The 20,044-nt window shown below is 38.9% G+C and overlaps 1 long non-coding RNA gene across 1 annotated transcript in view; it reads right to left on the reverse strand.

Annotated features, from left to right (window-relative positions):
* Positions 1–20,044, reverse strand: part of LOC131383815 (uncharacterized) — a 97,685-nt gene that overhangs the window by 57,179 nt on the left and 20,462 nt on the right. The window contains exons 2-3 of the long non-coding RNA XR_009214153.1: positions 320–396; positions 73–174 (exon numbers count right to left, since the gene is read on the reverse strand). This is a non-coding gene — a long non-coding RNA (uncharacterized LOC131383815). The remainder of the gene's footprint in view (positions 1–72; positions 175–319; positions 397–20,044) is intronic.

Genomic DNA, 20,044 nt, shown 5'->3' on the forward strand with positions numbered 1-20,044 from the left:
TGTCTAAAACTTCAGACTTAGATTCCAATACTGAGAGAGTAGAGAGGAATATGCAGAAGGGGACGTTGCTACCTTTCACTCTTCATCACCCCTCACTTTTGCTATTGGATTATCCTTCTCACCTCTTTCCACAGACTGTCCCCTGCTACGTGCCCAGTAAATCCATCCATTCTCCTGCAAGATGAAGTGTGAAATACACAGTGGCAAAATAACTCCATGAAAATAATCTTGGTAGGGCTCTTTTGAATGCAGTCACCAGATGGCTTATATCAGACAGGAAGGCTGAAATGCAATATTCTGCTCTTCTAAAATGTCCCACATTTGCATCTTTGGATCCTTCCTTCTTTTCCTCTTCCTTCCTCCATCTCTTTTTCTTACTCTTCTCTATTTTCCCTCCTGGAGGAACACAAATCATATTTCAAATTTTTTGAATAACACTGTTTTCTGATTATGAGCTGAAATGTTATGCATTGATTGTAAGAAAATCAATTAAAAAACAGAAATACATGGTGAGAGCGCCAATTTGGGAATAATGGCTCATGTTTGAGTGTTTACCCTGTGACAAGCTCTGTGCTAAGTGCTCACCTTTTTCCACTGACTGTTCCTGCTATGTACAGGGTAAATCCACTCATTTTCTCACATGATCTTACTTAATCCTTTTAACAGCCATGTGAGGTAGGTACTCTTAGTATCTGTGTTTCATAGATGAGAAAGTTGAAGCTAAGAGAGATTAAGTAGCTTGCCCAATGTTGCACACCTTGGTAAGCAGTAGCACAGACTTTGAACCCAGGCGCTCTGATTCCAGAGTTTACATTCTTGTCCAGAATGCTCTACTGACCTGTGCTGGGCTATGCCAACCACAGTCTAGGAACACACATCAGGAAAGAAGGTACCAACTGGAGAGAACTCTGATGATTTGGAGCTGTTCTCTAGCGACGTCTGCTATGGGGAACACACCACTCTCCATGTTCCAGCTCAGCTCTCTTCCCCATAAGCTCAGAAGCCTGGTTTTTACAGGGATAGGTTAACATTAACAGGGTCCACAGAAACTGCTGTGATACCAAGAATGTTAAGCTTGTTAATTTACTAAGGACAAGGCCACAGTCTGCAAAAACTTGCACTAGCCTGTCAGTGCATCATCACCCTGCAGCAAAGCTAACTAACAACTGCTTTTCAGAACTTGGTGCCTGGACTCAGTGCATGGGGAGTCATTCAGCTAACTCTTAGCTATCTTTTTAGCATCCTTCTTCCTCTCCACCACTGCCCTCATTCCAGGAGTAGTGGAAACCCTAATATCCCCATATAAACCAAGGCCATTTCTTCCCTTTATCTACAGTCCCAAGAGTGACCACCCGCTTCCCCCCATTCCAATGACACATTATTTGTAGAGATTTCTTACTACATTTAGTCTGACTATAGTCAAGTCTTGTTGGTCTGGGAGCCATTCTGCCTTCTGAAGATGGCTTCGTATATCTCGGCCCAGGTCTGCTAACTTGATTTAAAGTTTACTTCTGTAAGGGCAATTTTTAAAAACATCATTGAAGTATACTTTATATATAAAATTAACTCATTTGAAGTATGCAATTAAGTGATTTCTAAGACTTTTAGTGGGTTGTGCAATCATAGTCATTATACTTGCAGTGCTCCAGTGAGATCCATCATGCCCATTCACACTCTGTTCCCAACCCTGTTTCATATAGATAAAATTCTACAATATATCTGGCCTCTTTCACTTAGCATAATGTTTTGGAAATTTATCCATGTTGTAGCATGCATCATTATGCATTACTTTTTATTGCTGAATAGTATTCCATTGTATGGATATGTCATATTTCATTTATCTATTCATCTGTTGATGGGCATTCACATTGTTTCCATTTTTGGCTGTTATGAATAATGCTGCTGTGAACATTCACGTGAAGGCCTTGTGTTATCATAGGTTTCCATTTCTCTTGGGCAGATACCTAGAAGTGGAATTGCTGGATCATGTGGTGTATTTCTGTTTCATTCTTTAAGAACTGTCCAAAATGTTTTTCAGTGTGGATACAAGTCCCTTAACAAATGTATGATTTGCAAAATCTCCCCATTTTCTGTGGGTTATCTTTTCCTTTCCTTGAAAGCATGTTTTGAAGCATAAAATCTTGTAATTTTGATGAAGTCCTTTTCATCTAATTTTTTTCTCTTTTTGCTTGTGTTTTTAGTGTGATATCTAAGGAAATATTGCCAAACTCAAGGTCATGGAGATTTATACCTGTGTTTTCTTCTAAGAGTTTTATAGTTTCATATTCAGGCCTTATAGTTCATTTTGAATTAATTTTTATATGTAGTTTGCAGCAGAAGTCCAACTCAATTTTTTTGCATGTTTTATTTGTTCAGATTCTTTTTGGCCTCTTTGTGTAACTTTCCTTTCCTCTGGGTAGTGAATAGGACACCTGCTTTAGAAAGGTCTTATCAGCTACTTTCAGGGGTAACCCAGACAGTAATCTTTGTAGGTTTTATCACTTGACTTGGGGGAGAAACAGGAATGAGAGGCAGGAAAGTGGAAGAAGGTGAGATCTTCTTGCTTTTGAGGCTCTCCTATCTCCTTCAGTTGAAAAGTACTCAGCATGCCAAGGCACCATACTTTGGGGTATTGCGTTCTGAACCCTAACAAATCTGTAGATCAATTTTGGAAATATTGCCATTTTAACCATATCAAACCTTCCAACCCATAAATGTGGATATCCTTCCATTTAGTTAGTTCTTAAATTTATTTCAATAATAGATTATAGTTCACAGTGTACAAATCTTTCACTTATTTGGTTCGATTTATTTATAAGCATTTTATTCTTTTTGATACTACATAAGCAGAATTATTTCATTAATTTTATTTTTGGATTGCTCATTGCTAGTGTATGGAAATTTGACTGATTTTTGTGTATTGATCTTGTGTCGTGCAACCTTACTGAACTCATTTACTAACTCTAATACCTTTTTAGTCAACTTTTTAGGATTTTTCTATGCTGAAGACCATGTCACATGCAAATAGAGGTAGTTTTACATCTTCCTTTCCATTATGCATGACTTTTATTTCTTTTTTTTGTCTAATTTTTATGGTTCACAACCCCAGTGTAATGTTGAATAAAAACTGTAAGAGCAGACATTCTTGTCTTGTTTCCAATTTTAAGGGAGAAGCAATCAGTTTACACCACTAAGTATAATTTTAGCTGTAGGTCCTTCACCTTTTCTTAGGTTGTTTCTTTACCTGAAATATTTTTCTACCTTTATATTTCTGTTTTTCAAAATAGTACCTATCAATCAAGGCCAAATACTGAACTAGATATCATCCCTCCCACCCTGGAATCTCTCTTAACAATTTGCTTATATAATCTCACAGAGCATTAATTATATTCCACCTTTTACTATAGTCATATGTGGTTATTCTGGTAAGCCATCTCCTATGTATCTAGCAAAGTCTCTTTGAAAGTGGACTGTGTTTGCTTATTTTTACATTCATAGTACCAAGACAAAGAGTTACAAATAGGTGCTTATGTCTTTTGAGTGAATGGATAAAACTAATTTATAATGAGATGTTGGTGATTCACAGAAGCCTAATGTGTTTTTTTTTGGGGATATTTAAATTTGAAAGGAAGATCAACTTAAAATGAATTGGTCTTTAAATTATAAAAGTATCATTAGAAAACACAACCCAGTTTTTAAAATAAGCAAAAGATTTGAAAGACACTTCACCAGAGAAGATGTATGAACGGAAAATAAACACATAAAAAGATACTCAATGTTAGTCATTTAGGGAATTGCATTAAAACTATGGTGAGATTGACACCTATTAGGATAGCTAAACAAAACAAAAACAAAAAAGAAACCTGCCAATATCAAGTGCTGACAAGTATGTAAAACAACTGGAACTCTCATTTATTGCTACTGAAAATGCAAAATGTTACAGTCACTTTGGAAAGTAGATTGGCAGTTTCTCATAAAATTAAACACAAATTTACCATATGATCCAGAAATCCTATTCCTGAGTATTTACATAAATAAAAACTTATATACAAAAACCCTGTGCAGAAAGGTTTATAGCAGCTTTAATCATCATCATCAAAAACTGGAAACAAATGTCCCTCAATGGTACATAAATTAACAATCTGTGAAATACTCATACAGTGGAATATTACTCATCAGTAAAAAGGAGTAGACTACTGATACACACAAAAATATGGACGAATTTCAAATGCAATCTCAAATAGCAGGCAGCAAGCTTATAATTAGCTTAAACTAATGGAATATGTTCTCTAAGAATTCTATGCTAGACTATTTGAACCAACACGAAAGTTTCCTTAATAGCTCTCCTGCTCTCAACTCCTTCAACACATATCATTTGAGCTGTACAATTCAGCACACTCAAATGCATAGGCTGAGTGAAAGAAGCTAGACCCAGTGCATGATTACATTTTACATGGCATTATGGAAAAGGGTATATTTATAGGGAACACAGAATTACTAGTGGCTGCAGGAGTTAGGAGCTGGAGGCTGGCGACATCAAAGGGATAAAATTAGGAGCTAGTTTGGGCAGGAAGGAAGTATTCTGTATCTTGATTGTGGTAGTTTTCTTACCAAACTCTTACACAATGGCATGCATTTGTTAAAATTCATAGAACTGTATGCCACAGAGTGAATTTTATTGTATGCAAACTAAAAAAATTATTAAAACAATAATATAACTAAATACTTTTTTGGACAGAAGTAGATGTAGAGCCTGAATTTCAGCTTCGTAGATTACAGGACAGGTGACCTGAGTTACATGTGGCTCTCTGACCTCTTGCCAAGGAGTTGAGGTGAATGGTGTGCTGTCAGCAGCGAGTGCTAGTGAGTAGTGACTTAACTTTTTAGGACATCAAGGAGAGCTTAGAAGTGCCAGGAAGAAAAGTGGCCAATAAAACAAAAAAACCTTTCAAACTAGAAGTGAGGTCATGGGGTAGCTACTTCAATTGTGTGTTGTTTGAGGAGAAGGCGGCCAACAATAGCTTGCTTCTTGTGAAGAATATGTGGAAGGAAAAAAAATTACATTACGTAAAGGATAGGATCAAAAGGTTCCTTCCTGAATGATTATTGTCAGCAGCATTATAGATTCCAAAGAGAATACACCCAGTGGTCCTCATTGAGAATCCAGTGCAAACCTCTTTGTAGAATGCTTGCTCTACAAAAGAAGCTTTCCAGGGATTTAGATGAGGGTATAAGGGAGGCAGAAAGACGTAGATGAATCCCAGCTCTGTCATTTACAAACTCAGAGCCCTTGCAGAAATCACTGTGCCTTTCTGATCTTCCGTTTCTACATCTATAAAGCAGGGTTAACAAGCACCTATCTTTCAGTGTTGAGAGAATTAAATGAGATACTGCACACATAGCACTAGGCACAATACCTGGAAGATAGAAAACCCTTACTAACTTGTAGTGAACAATACATTGCCGCCTGTTTTCAGGAGCATGCATATGTTTATTTTTCTCAACTTCATTCTTGAATTTAAATTTTTTTCTTGTCAATACCTCGTTAGTAGGAGATCGTCATGTCTAAGAAGCATCATCTTGCTGCCTAGAGTATATAGAGTGAAATTGAAGAGAAATTTCTTATTCTCAGAAACACAGAATCTTTTATACTCAATACAAAGAACCTTCAAAAGCAAGAGCTGTGACTTCCTCACTCCAGAACTGGTTAACCTGTTGGGATATTTGGTAGATGAATTCTGCACCACGCGCTCTTCTTTACTATGCACTAGACCAGGAGACAGCAGCTGCTCTCCATGCTCTCCTTCCAACACAGAAAACCAATCTCCCAGCACCAGGGGAGACCATAAAAAAGGAAAAAAAAATGCAAATGCCCAACATTGATTAGTTTTGCCAGCTGCTTTTCCTCCAGAATCAACGGACTGGCTACTTTAGCTGTAAAGTCTGTTGGACAGACTCAGGATTTTTTTTTTTTTAAAGAAATGGTATTAAAAAACAAACAATGCTTTCCAGTCCAAACATCAAAAAATGTGACAAATGGATGGAGTATTTACTAAAGAGAGAAGGGAAATAACAGGCAGCTTTTGGACTGTTTGACTTTGGGGAAGGTCTGTTTCCTTTAAGTATGCAATTAGAAACTCAAATGCACTCAGAGGCCAGACTAGTCCTGTAAATGAGAGAAGCATCATCTGAGTATAAGGCAATAGGGAGTGGTGGTGAGTTTGGACCTAGTTTTCTTCCCCCCACTATTTCGAGTTTATTTGAATACAAAAAATATTTCACTTTTTTTCTCGACTCTGCTATGGAGGAGAAAATACAGAATGTGTTATGAAAACTGATAACTGTTACAACTTCAAAGACATGGAGCAACCTTGGTAGCCATTTTGGTTGTGTGGTGGACTGAGGAAGCCCATTCACATCTGAGTTGAGCAGCTCTTGTGCACCTCCAGCAACTACTATTGTGCAAGAATGTGAGCCCACACTCACCACTGCTCCCCATTGTCTTATCCTCAAATACTTCCTCTCATTATTTACATGAATAGTCTGACCTCTAAATGCTAAGTATTTAGTTATTCAAGAGACACCCTACATCTTGATTTTGATGTGATTTCTAAACTACAACACTGGGATGATTTTAATGCTGATGATTCATTCCACTTTGAAAAATAATGGTGTGGGCCAAATGCAACATGTTTATATGTTAGTTTCTGCCAGTGACTATCAGTGTGGACCTCCTCTTTGTACCTCAGTTTGATAATTGTTGTATAGTAATGCTTTTTGACAGATGGCAATCCATGATAGAGATAACATAAATTTTTTTAGAAATAATTTCTTATTAATCTCTAAAAGGATTATGAATTAAAACTGTGTTGTGAAGTATGGAGTCATTTATTAAAGCATTATTCTAAAAGCAAAGGATAGGAAATAGACCAAATGGCCTTTAATAGGGGATGGTTACATAAATTATATTACCTCTGATCAGTATTATGTAACTATTAAAATATGAAGCAAAAATATTAGGCAGTTGTACAGTGCTAATATGAAACCATGCTATGATATATATGTGTGTGTATGTGTGTGTGTTATATATATATACTTTTCCATACTGTGAAAAAATCAAAGTGCAGAAAATTGTGCATAGCATGCTACTATTGCATTATATATATATATACACAAACATATAATATATATATATATACACACACACACAAACACACATACACATATATATGTAATTTAACAACAAGTAGTATTACAAAAATTCCACTAATTCACAGAGCACAAACAGCCTCTTTCATAAAGGTTGTAGCATAGTGGGAATGGGTTGTCATAACAATAGAGATGATGGACATTTTTTCAGGGAATCTCGTGGCTAGAACATGCTTCATCCTCTTTCCATCACCTGCTTCTAAAAGACAATGACATTGTTTATAATGGGTGGTCACAGACTCCAGTATGAAATGTAAAGTGGTCACAGAAAGTATTAACTTTACCAAACATAACAGGATCCTAATCACAAAGGCACAAGTGAATATTGTGGTAGTTCACATACATACATAGGATTTACTAGCAGCGGTTTTCCTACCAGACTCTCCATCCCTTTTTATCTATGCCCTCTTCTTTAAAATGTGCTCATCTCCTCAGAGGTATTTCTGGCCTACCTGTTGTTTAGCCACTTCCCCATTTTGGTCCTGAGTTTGGCTCATTTGTGAGCATAACTTGTGTAAGCTCTTGACTAAGCTGACTGATTTAGTGTTTTCTAACAAATGCTTGAATTTACCAGAGGTTGTCTGGGCCCTGCTGGGAATATGCACCTCTTGCGAGGAAGGGAATGAGATAATGAATGACCTCTCTTCATTTTCTTTCCCTCAACCTTAATTTATAGCTAGATATGTATGTAGATATAAATATGACTAAAGACTATATATTATATCTATATGAATGTGACAGAAACTGATAACAATGATTGTCTCTGGGAATATATATTCTTTTTATGCCCAATAAGCTGAATATGAGATTGACAAACTGCATTTCTGGTATCACAGATGTGTACATGAAATGAGAGAAGAAGGAGAAATTACCTAGTTTGTGACATTTAAGTCTCTGTCTTAAACAGAAGTAAAATCTCTAATCAGTATGGGAAAGTTAGATAATCTGATAAGTGATACTGAGACATCTGGCTAACCATCTAAAAATTTATATCCCTACCTTATTCCTTCTACCAAAATAAATTTGTGAGTGACAGTCTATAAAGCAGTCCCTATGATTCCCACCTCCTGGTATTCATACCTTTGTGTAACCCTTTTGAGTGTGGGCAGGACCAGAGACTTGTTTCTAACCACTGGAATGTGGCAAAGATTACGGGTTGTAAGTGATCACATGTATGTGATTATGTAAAAGTGTAATGCCTGTTTTTTTAGAGTCTCACCTTTCTCTCTCTTTTTTCCTTCCTCCCTTCCTCCTTCTCTCCTTTATTGGCTTTGATGAGGCAAGATGCCTTAAATCTTACAGCATCAGAAAATGAATTCAGGCAACAAAGTGAGGGAGCTTGGAAGTGGATCCTTCCCCAGTTGAGCCTCTGATGAGAACACAGTTCTGGCCATCACCTTGGTCACAGCCTGTGAAACCCTAAGAAGAGGCCCTAGTTAAGCTATGGCCAGACTCTTGATCAACAGAAACTGTGAGATAATATATGTACATCAGTTTAAGCTGCTAAGTTTGTGATAACTTGTTATGCAGTAATAGAAAAGTAATGCAAAGCTCCACATGGATTAATGAATTAAATGTAAAAAAAATTAGCAGAAACCGTACAAATCACTAAAAGGAAATGTGATGAAATCCTTTTGTGATCTTGACATACAAAAGAGCTTTCTAAAGAAGAAACAAAACCCAAATGCCATAAAAAAGACTGACAGATTTGACTATCTAAAATGTTTGAAGTTCTGCATGGAAAAAAATACTGTAACTAATCAATACTAAATTAGAAAAAGATTTGTAACAGATATGGCAGATAAAGGACTAATTTTCTTAATTTTTCAGAGTGCTGGCAAATCGGAAAACAAAATTAACAACCCAAAAGAAAAATGAGCCAATAATATGAACTAGTCCAAATAAAAGCAGTATTAACAGTATTAATATACAAAAGGATGCTCAGCTTTCCTCACAAAAAAGGTAGAAATTCTCAAAAATGAGATTTTGTTTTTCACTTAGCAGATTTGCAAAGTTATAAAAAACTTGATAATACTGGAAAGCTAGCCACTCGTATACTATTGTTTGGAATTTAAATTGGTGCAATGTTTTTGGCAATAGAAACCCAAATTTCCAGCATACCTACAATTGCCAGTCTTCTTGTATGAATCCATCCTACGGTTATGCCCATCTATGTATACAGTGAATTTTGAATAGCAAAAACTAAGAAATAATCAAAATGCTAATTGGTAGAAAATCTGTTTAGTAAACTCAGGGATGGCTTACCATGAAAGATATGCACCTGTGAAAAAGAATGCCTTCTGCCCATTTGACTTCTGCCCAAGTCACAAAAAGGAATGATTTACTAGCTCTATTACATCTTAAAAAAATCAACATTCACATAGCATATACAGCTTTGCTTTAATTTTTTCAAAAGGATATATTGGAATAAGAAAAGTGTGTGTGTGTGTGTGTGTGTGTGTGTGTGTATGTGTGTGTATAACATTGGAAGAGAGAAGTGTGTCTGATTTTGACCTCAGCCTAGGACCATGTCAGCATATATATATATATAGAGAGAGAGAGAGAGAGACATGCATGTCCTTATAAGCACATGTTCTAGGAAGTAGTGACTGAGATGAAGGATTCAGTAACTTTTGTGGTCAGGAGCAGAGAGGTCTGGGAACAGGAGATCAGGGAGTTGGGGAGGATTAATCGGATCCTGGAGATGGGGCAGTCAGAGAATCAGTGTGTCCTGCTGGGTCATGGCTCTTAACAAAGCCAAAAATCCCCGAGTGCTCCTGATTCTGGAGCAGAAGCTCTTTGTTTTCTGTGAAATAAACAGTAAACACTGTGCTAGGCACTGAGGTAGGGAAGTGAGGAAGCATAAAAGGAATAAGAATTAGTCTTTATAGTCTAGTAGAAAAAAACATTAAATTCAAATAAATATTAAATATCAGAATATAGCATAATAATAATTATGTATCCATCAAATTAAAATATCCTGTGATGATCTCCTGGAGTCTAAATCTGTCATCAGGCCTGTAGCGTAAATCTCACTGATATTCTTTCATTGGCTCCTCACAGCTACCTTTTAAGGAAGTCTCATTACTCCTGTTTTACAGATGGGATTCGGAGAGGTGAAATACTACTTTTTAAAGACCGTAGAAAGTGGTCTCAGGATCTGGGTTTGTGTGAGGGACAGGTGTGGGTGCAGAAGAGTAAAGAAAAATTTGAATTTAGCTATGGATCCTGGATTTTAGATACCACAGCCATTCCAAAAGGGGATTCATCATCTTACCTTAAACATGCTCATTTCCTCATTTCCTATATGCTCCACCTCAACAAACTTTTTTTTTTTAAGTACCTTTTATGAGCTGAGACCATGGTTCTAAAGGATGGGGATGTGGCGGTGAACAAGATAGACATATTTGTCTTAGCTCATGAACATTTTAGAGGGGAAGACAGAGAATAAGAGATTAACAAATACACAAGCAATGCAATTTAAGGTTGGATAAGTGTTTTTTTTGTTTGTTTTTTGTTTTTTGAGATGGAGTCTCGCTCTGTCGCCCAGGCTGGAGTGCAGTGTCGCAGTCTCAGCTTACTGCAACTTCTGCCTCCTGGGTTTAAGCAATTCTCCTGCCTCAGCCTCCTGAGTAGCTTGGATTACAGGCGCCCGCCACTGTGCTGGCTAATTTTTGCGTTTTTGGTAGACAGGGGGTTTCACCATGTTGGCCAGGCTGGTCTTGAACTTCTGACCTCAAGTGATCCACTCACCTCAGCCTCCCAAAGTAAAGCAGAATAAGAGACAGAAATGGATGGTGGGGCTTGGGGTAGTGGTTGGGTATTTTAGTGAGCCTGGACAAAGCTACTCTGAAAGGGAGACATTTAATCACAGATCTGAATAAACTGAGAGTGAATCATGGGATGATGTGAGATAGAGGAGCACTAAGCAGAGGACGATCAGGGCAAAGGCGGTGAGATGTGAGTTGGGCCTGAGTGCCCATTATTGAAGGAGCAGCAGGGGCTTCCACATGGCCAGGGCGGGGTGGGTGAGCCCAGGTTTAGGGAATGGAGGCCAAAGGGGTGGACAGAGGCCAGATTACATAAGGCCCTGTGGAGCACAAGGAGATAGATGCTGGGATTTTAGCCCTCAGGAAGCCCTTGGGAAGTTTTCAGCAGAAAAGAGATGCATTCTGATTTATGTTTAGAAAACAGGACTTTGTCTTCAGGGGAGAACAGGGATACGCCAGGGTGGCAGTAGGGAGCTCTTAGGAGATGGCTTTGGGAGCTATGGGGGCAGTGAGGTGAAGACCCGTGGCTGTGTACTAGGGGAAGAATGTATAGGATTTTTTTATGGATTGGCTATGCAGAGAAAGGAGAGAGGTGGGTAAGTACAAGGTTGACTTAGGTTTTTGGCAGAAGCAACTGGGTGGTGCCAGTCATAGAGGTGGAGAAAACTAAACCATAATACCTCTCTGCTTAAGCCCTTGCTGGTCTCACACCACCTACCGACTCCTCTAATTGGCTTACAAGCTCCCACCTGTCCACCGTGACTGAGTCCTGCCTACCTTTCAGACTCTCCTCCAGCCCCTTGGTTCTCTTCCCTGTGTTTCCAGCTACACCCATTTCCCCACACACCATGCTGCTTCTTACCTCTGTGCCTGTGCATGCTTGTCAGCCCCCCTCATCCTGCATGCCTCAGCTCAGATGCTACTTCCGCCAGGAAACAGTTTCTGATTTTCCAAGTTCAGATAAGCCTTCTCCTCCAATTACACTTCTCTGATGGACTGGGTTCTCCTTGAGGGCAGGTACCATATGTCACTCAATTTTGCATCCTCTGGGCCTAGCACAGTGCCTGGCACATAATAGGCAGTGCAAATAGTGTTTGACAAGTTAATGAACAAATGCATGCTGGTATGTGCACAGTACTGGGTAGTTTCTGGGGTTAAATATTAAATCTGAGTATGTTTTTCAAAAGTATTTAGATGTGCAAAAGGTGAAAGGAAGAGTTAACTAGACACTGTAAGGTGTGCATGTGGTGCTTCTGAATCCTGATCTTTTGCATGCTGAGACCACATCTGGAACCACCAGGGACACTAAATCGCCTCTGTAAAGGCTTTGCTGGAACGAATGTGAGGGATGCAGGGACGAGGATCTTAGGTATAAAAATGAGAGGAGTAAGTGCAGGCAAGGGGTGGATCTGCCCTCCTTTTTGTGTTTCCTTGATAATGTTCAGCCCCAAGCGTCATTCCTCAGTCATCTCCTGGTCACCCTGTCCCTTTAATTCTGCTCATAGTCCAGACCATGCTCCAAGGTACGTGATTAATGCCCCTTCCACCAACCCCTCTCTGTCGCCTTTAAATGCGGCCACACTACCACTCACCTAACCCTGACAGAAAAAAATACAGTCCTGTCACAGTCTTGTGGCAAGCTAGATCTTCCAGCATTAAATCACCATTAAGGGCCTCTGTGAGTTTGATAGCAGCTTTAGCTGTTGGTTGTTTTTTTTTCTCTCCCTTTTTATCCCATTTCAAACTCAGCTAAAGCTTTCCTGCTAACAGCAGTGGGACTGCTGCAAAGACCCATCCACACCCTCTCCTCCACAGGCACACCCACACTCCATAATTAATACAAGTGGAGAAGTGTGGAGGACTTCCAGGCAAAGCCTCTTCCAGGCAGAGATGCCCTGGGTAGTTGAGTATTGGCAGGGGTAGAGAGGATGATGTGCCTGATCATTAACCCAGTCGGCATCTACATAGCCATTTGTGAAATGCTTTCACATCAGGTAACTCATTGGATGCTAACAGGAATCTTGTTAAAATAAATATTTATTATGCCCATTTTAAAGATAAAGAAACCAAGGTCCAGAGGCCTGGACTACTTAACAGAGACCCCAGCTTGGAACACAGGGCCTCTGACTAGGAGACTGGAGATCCTGAGGAACTTTTCATATTGCGAGGGGTTTTTTCTTTCTCGAGTCTTCTGCACACATGGCAGGTTCTGAAGTTAGACACACTTGGTTCAAACCTTAGCTCTGCCATTTACTAGGTAGGTGACCCTGAGGAATTTACTTATTTATCCCTTTACCAGTTTTCTAGTGCCACAATAATATTGCTTAACAAACAACTTCAACACCTCAGTGGCATACAGCAATAAACATTTATTTTTGCTCAAGAGTCTAGGGGTTGGCTGGGTGGTTCTACTGAACCTGGCTGGGCTCCCTTATACTTCTGTGGTCAGCTGGTGAGTCAGCTGGGGGCTGGCTGATTGAAGATGATCCCAGCTAGTATGACTCATCTCTGCTCCATGAGCCTCCACAATATAGCAGGCTTGCCCAGGCTTTTTACATGCAGTAGCAAAGTTTTAAGAGAGGCAAGAGAAGCATGCAAGCCCTCTCAAGATATAGACTCAGAACTAGCACTGTTCTCAGAGCTCAGAACTGTTGCTTCTACGAAACTGTTTTGTCCAAAGCAATTATGAAACCAGCCTTGATCCAAGAAATGGGAAAATAGGCTCAATCCCTTGATAAGAGGAGCCACAAAGTCACCAAATAATGTGCCTATAGGGGCTTTTAATTGGCACCATTACTGTAACTGATCTCCTAAAAGCCCTGAGCTCTTTTGTTAGCTTGATTTTTAGAAATAGGAGTTAAAATACTACCAGTCATATGGGGACATTGTAGGAATAAAATGAGCAATATATATAAAGTGCTTAGCTTAGTGCCTGGTGCATAGCACATATAACAAGTACTCAGGGTGGTAGCTCTTCGATTTGTTATTTTGGACTGCCATTCTAGAATAAGGATCCTCTTTCCTGCCCCAATTATGTGGGACTTTTTTCAGTCTCCTCTTACTTATTTAAAACACTTTTGCCTAGAGGGTAATGCCAGTACATCAAGTTCTTCCCACAATACTCTGCTGTAGATTGAAATTTTGTATGAAATTTACTTGGATACAATTTCAGGGACTTTAGTTACTAAATGCTATCATGCACTTTATTCTAAAAAGGTTTCACATACAAGGTGGCCAGGAGGCATGGGCAGTGTGGAGGGAGGCTCTGGCATCCTCTGGATGACATTCCTGTGCTAGTCTTCATGACGGTCAGCTGCCAGAACAATTTGTCCATATGTCTCTTAAGTTCAAACATACCTAGATTTGACCTGTCCATGTTTCCATGGAAGTCACATTGTTGCCCCTCTTAAATGTCTGTGGAGCTGGTTTACTGTCAGAACTCTGACCAGGATAGGAACGTGGTGCTTTGCACTTAGGCACTTCCTTAATGTACTTACTCTGGAGAAAGTATTAGCTAATTCTGCTTCCAATTTGGGATTTTAAAATAAAAATAAATAGCAGTTGAGAAATAGCCTTTTGTCCTTCCTCTTTCCAATATAGAACATCTACCATACATGAAATGAATCTTAGAAGACTGAAGGAAATAAGAGCTGAGCCCTGCCCTCAGGGGATCTATTGTAGGGTAGGTATGAAACTATGAAATGATGGCAAATGTGATCAGAAAATGAAGGGTGGGCATATGAGATTTAGGGAGAACTTAGAGGGGAAAGACTGGGCTTCTATGGGGGTGATTAAGAGAGACTTTGAGCTGTCCTGATGAATAATAAGAGGGTCCCAATAACTTTTTTTCTTATATGAAATTATAAAAGGTTTTATTTAAGAAATTAAGAAAATATAAATAAAAGAAGAAAGTGAGGGTCATATTTTATGGCATATGGTGTTGGTTGATTATCTAATATCTTTTTTCTCCTTCTTAGAAACTCAGCCTTAATTACATTCAGTGCAACAATGTGCTGCTAAAAGACTACATTACCCAGAACCCTTTGTAGCCAGTTATCAATACATTGGCTGTGTAACTAAATTCTGAGCAATGTAAGTTAAAACATTGTATGGGACTTCCAGGAAGACTCCATAAGGGAGATGGCTTCACTAGGAAGTTTGGCCCTTTTGCCCTTCTCTAGTTTTCCTTCTTGATGGGACATGAAGGTGATGGCTAAATCTCTAGCAGCCAGGGTGGGTCAGGAAGTGATTTTGATGATGCCTATGTGTATTTAGTCAGAATGGACCAGGTTATGCTATAATAACAAACAGTCCCCTAACCTCAATGATATTCTATTTCTACCTCACCTAAATATCCAATAGACTTCAACAAAGAACCTGTGTTAACTAGAGTCATTCCATCACCCAGGCTGATGGCAGCTTTCTCTCAATATGTGCTTTCAAAATCACAGTAGTAGGTGGAAGGATGTATAATGGATTGTGCATTGACTCTTAAAGCTTCTGCTTAGAAGCAATTCATGTTACTTCCCTTTATAGTTCATTTTTCAAAGCAAGTCACATAACACACCAACATTCAAAGGGGAAGGAAGTGAAGTCCTATCATGTTCCCAAAACGAGGGAAGAAAAAGAATATTAGTGAACATAAATAATGACTTCTATACTATGTGCTATGATGAAGAGCAGGCAGTTAGAATGCACTTGAATTCCTAATGACTTTGTGAGTTGCCATCCCAGACTTCTTCCACTTGAGAGAATAAACCCTCCTGTGTTGAAACCATTGTAATTTGGGGTTTTCCATCTCATGGAGCCAAATCCAACTGTAATGAATTTATTTTTCCCCCATCCTTCAGTCATAACCACAAATATTATTTTGATGAATGTACTGGAAAAGAATGTGTATGAGTCGTGGAGTGCCTGCCCTGCTTTCAGCCCCATTTCAGAGGAGCAGTCTCAGCACTTGCTGACCTCTACAATTCCATGTTCTGTCATGCAATCATGCCACCCTGCACACAACTGATTGGATCAAGGCCAAAGGCACCAGTGTATGGGCTGAGTAGCCCACTGGCCATGAAGTAGTCTGGCCTGAGAGGTTTGTCCAGTGCAGGGGCTCTGTATGAGGTGATGACTAAGTGAGTGAATCAGACCCTTTTACTCATATTTGGAATTTGAGACATATACCGGGAAAAAAAAAAAAAAGCTGAGAGGGAAGCAGAAGCTGAGAGAAGTTGCATTATGTGACTGTAACAATATTGCAATTTTGAATAGTGTGTAGGATGTTGTGTTCTCTGTGAGATCTCCATGTTGGTTCCAAGAACTTCCCTGCTTTTCCTTTCTTCTGTGTGGCCTTATAATAGACTCCTTATATATTAGTCTGTTCTCATGCTGCTATAAAGAACTGCCTGAGACTGGGTAATTTATAAAGGAAAGTGATTTAATTGACTCACAGTTCCCCATGACTGGGGAAGCCTCAGGAAACTTACCATCATGGCAGAAGGGAAAGCAAACATGTCCTTCTTCACATGGCAGCAGGAGAGAGAAGTGCAGAGTGAAGTGAGGGAAGTCCCTTATAAAACTATCAGATCCCGTGAGCACTCACTTACTATCATGAGAACAGCATAGGGGAAACTGCCCCCATGATTTAGTTATCTCTACCTGCCCTTGACAACGTGGGGATTATTACAATTTAAGGTGAGATTTGGGTGGGGACGCAGAACCAAACCATATCACCCTATGACATGATAAAAAATTAGATCCTAACCAACAGCGTGTATCCTTCTCTCATCTGTTTTTATTTATGTTTTATCTATAGAAGATTTTTTATAACGGTACTTACTTTTCTCTTTTACTTAATAGTATATCATGACAATCATTCCATGCCTTTAAACATTCTTTAAAACAACACACGGATTGGCATGTAGTATTCTATTGTACAACTGCACCTATGTAATCAATACCCTAATGTTGGACATTTATGCCATGTCCCATTTTTGTTTGCATATTTGCTTTTGCTTTTATATACAGCAGCAAAGTCAACATTCTTGAAGCTAAATATTTGCATGTATCCATGATTTTTTTTTTAATTAAAGGGAGAAGGTCTTTTTATGTTCTTTGGGCAGGACTTGAACTTATGGCCTCAAGTGATCCTCCTGCCTCAGCCTCCTGAATAGTTGAAATATTTTTATAGGTAGGAATCTGTTGGGCAGATATTGGTGATAAAGGGGACATTTCAGAGCAAGGATATGGCACAAAAAAGCACAAAGTTGTGAAGTTAGGAGAATATAAAGTATGTCATCAAATAATCAAATTTTGCTAGTGTTGGGTAGGTATAAGAAGACAGTAGCCAAATTATTGATAGACTTGAATGCCAAGTTAAGGTATAGCCATTAATAAGGGCTGTTTCTGAATATTTGGAAAGAAAACCTGGAGTATTACAAAGTGACTCTCTTATGCTCTCCAAGGCAGGCGGTAGTGTTAAACAGAGGATCAGTAGAGGTTAACATGGCCCATTTCACACTATGTGAGCTATAGAAAACAAACACAAAATCCCTTTGTACTTGGTATTGTGCTTTGTAAAAAAGAAAAAAAAAAACAAACAAAAATACGTACCCTAGAACTTAAAGTATAATAAAAAAGAAGAAGAAGAAGAAACGGAATACAATGAAAACTTCTGATACTTAGCAGGTAGCGCTACTGGAAAAATTAATGTATGAAAGCTATGAGAACAACATAATTCCATATGAACCTGTGTATCGCTAACACATACCCCCAAATCTGTAAAACATTCATTGTATTTAACAGAATCTAAGATGCCATCAATTGTAAGATGCACCATTATTTTGTGTGGCAATAAGGAAGAAATATTGTTGCCTATTGTAATTGGAAGATGCCATAAAAGTAAAATGCACCTTGATTTCAGTGTTGCTAAAAAAAAAAATACTATGCTTTTAAGGAGACTTTATCAGTGTGGGAAGTCTTATGACAAATAATACTCTAAGTCAGGGGTGTTCAATCTTTTGGCTTCCCTGGGCCACACATAAAATACGCTAACATTAACAATAGCTGATGAGGTAAAAAAAGAAAATAGCAAAAAAAAAAAAATCTCATAATGTTTTAAGAAAGTTTATGAATTTCGTTGGGCCTCATTCAAAGCCCCCATCCTGGGCCACATGTAGTCCCTGGGGCATTGGTTTGACAAACTTGCTCTAAGTAGAGATAACTATCATAAATTAATGCTACTTCTCTATATTGTGTCAACCTTTAAAAATATTTTTTAAATGTATATACATATTTTTAAATGTAAGAACATTGTTTTATTGAATCCCCCAAAAAGCATAGCCAAAACAGAACATAAACTTCCCATTTTTCAGATGAAGAAGCTGATGTTAGGTGATTTAAAGAAATAGACCGTCAGAGCTACCACACCTTTCAAGGTCACCTGAGCCCAGCTCTGCATTTTCAGGTGGTGAGGGTGAGACTTAGCTTAGCTATTAACTGTCATTACACAGCTCTTCTGTGAGAGGTAGGCCTATGCCTGCTTCTGATTTCACATCCCCTTTCCTTTCCTCTTCACTACGAGGTCATCCAGCCAGTTAACAGCAGAGTCCGTATGAAGGATCCAGTGGGCTGACTCCAAATTCAGTGTTTTTTCCAATACCCAGGTGGAAAAACTTTCCTTCTTCAAGGACATCTTAGACTTTAATGTGCACAAGAATCACTCGGGGGCTTGTTAAATGTGGAGTTTTCCCGTGCCCTACCCCCAGACTCTCTAATTCAACTGGCCTGGGGTTAGACCCAGATACATATTTTTAAAATAAACTCCAGGTAACTATGATAAAGATGGCATACAGAGCATGCTTTAAGAAACACTGTCCGATTTCAATCTTGAAATCGGCTTTGTCCCCTTTTCAAGAGGGCCTGCTCTTTGAAAAGCAGCTTGAATCCCGCCTTGTTGTAATCCCTTATCAGTTCTATGTGTTTTGCAAATTGCATTTGCTCTTCATTTATGGACAAACCAGGTCAGCACTGCCAGGCCAATAAGAGCTGGATTTTCCCTAGCCTCATGCATCAGTGACATATTTGCCAATCTTGGCCCAGTTCCGACATCCCTGCAATCGGCAATGGTTGATGAGGATGCAGGATACACATGACTCGATTTGCAGAGAGCCGGCTAAGCTTTCAGGGAAGTCAATAAGAAAAATCTCATTTTGATCTGCAGATTGGACTCATTTGATTTGGAAGTCACTGGTGGCCAAAGAAATATGGGGTCCAAAGATGTCTCTTCAAGTCTCTCTGTGGCTGTAATCACTCCTAAGAAGCAGTTTTCTCCACATATCTCTTCTTCCCCTCCTCTCTTCACAAATTCAATGTGTCAGCTGATGGAAAGAGGAGAAAAAAAGTGATAATCACTCTCAGGCTGTCTGATGATTCCTCTGTCTCACTCTCCACAGACTATAAAGGGTCAAAACAGCACCACAAACCATTCACCAAAACTATTTGCTACACGGCTCCTAGGAAACCAGTCTTGCCTCCGTGGCTTCTCACCCAGGTCTGTGACTTTCAGCTTGAAGAGGTCAAAGGGGAAAAAATAAATACATCATTATGCCTTGTGAATTAACTCTTGGGTCTGAGTGTTTCATGGGCTCATGTGCATGTCAAGATGTTTAAATCTCTTCCGAAATATCTCTTGACTCCATCGAGATCTATTTATTCTCCCTGCCATTAACCAAATGTTTTCTATAGATTTATTCAGTATCCTCCTTCCCTGTTTCCCTGCTTCTCACATTTTCCCTTCAGATCCACTATCTACATAGCAGCCTGGTGATCATCACATCTCATCCCTTGTTATCACCCTTTGGTGGCTTTGCGTCATCCCAAGGATAAAGTCTAAACCTATTTGGTCCAATGCAATAGCCACACGTGAGGCTGCCGAGCACTCAAGATGTGATGATTCGGAACATAGATAAGCTTAAATATAAACATCAGATTTCAAAGATTTAGTAGAAAAAAAAGTTGTAAAATATCTTATTGATAATTTTATATTGATTACATATTAAAATAATATTTTA

Source organism: Hylobates moloch, unplaced genomic scaffold (assembly GCF_009828535.3).
Source record: "Hylobates moloch isolate HMO894 unplaced genomic scaffold, HMol_V3 SCAFFOLD_6, whole genome shotgun sequence".
Classification (NCBI taxonomy): domain Eukaryota; kingdom Metazoa; phylum Chordata; class Mammalia; order Primates; family Hylobatidae; genus Hylobates; species Hylobates moloch.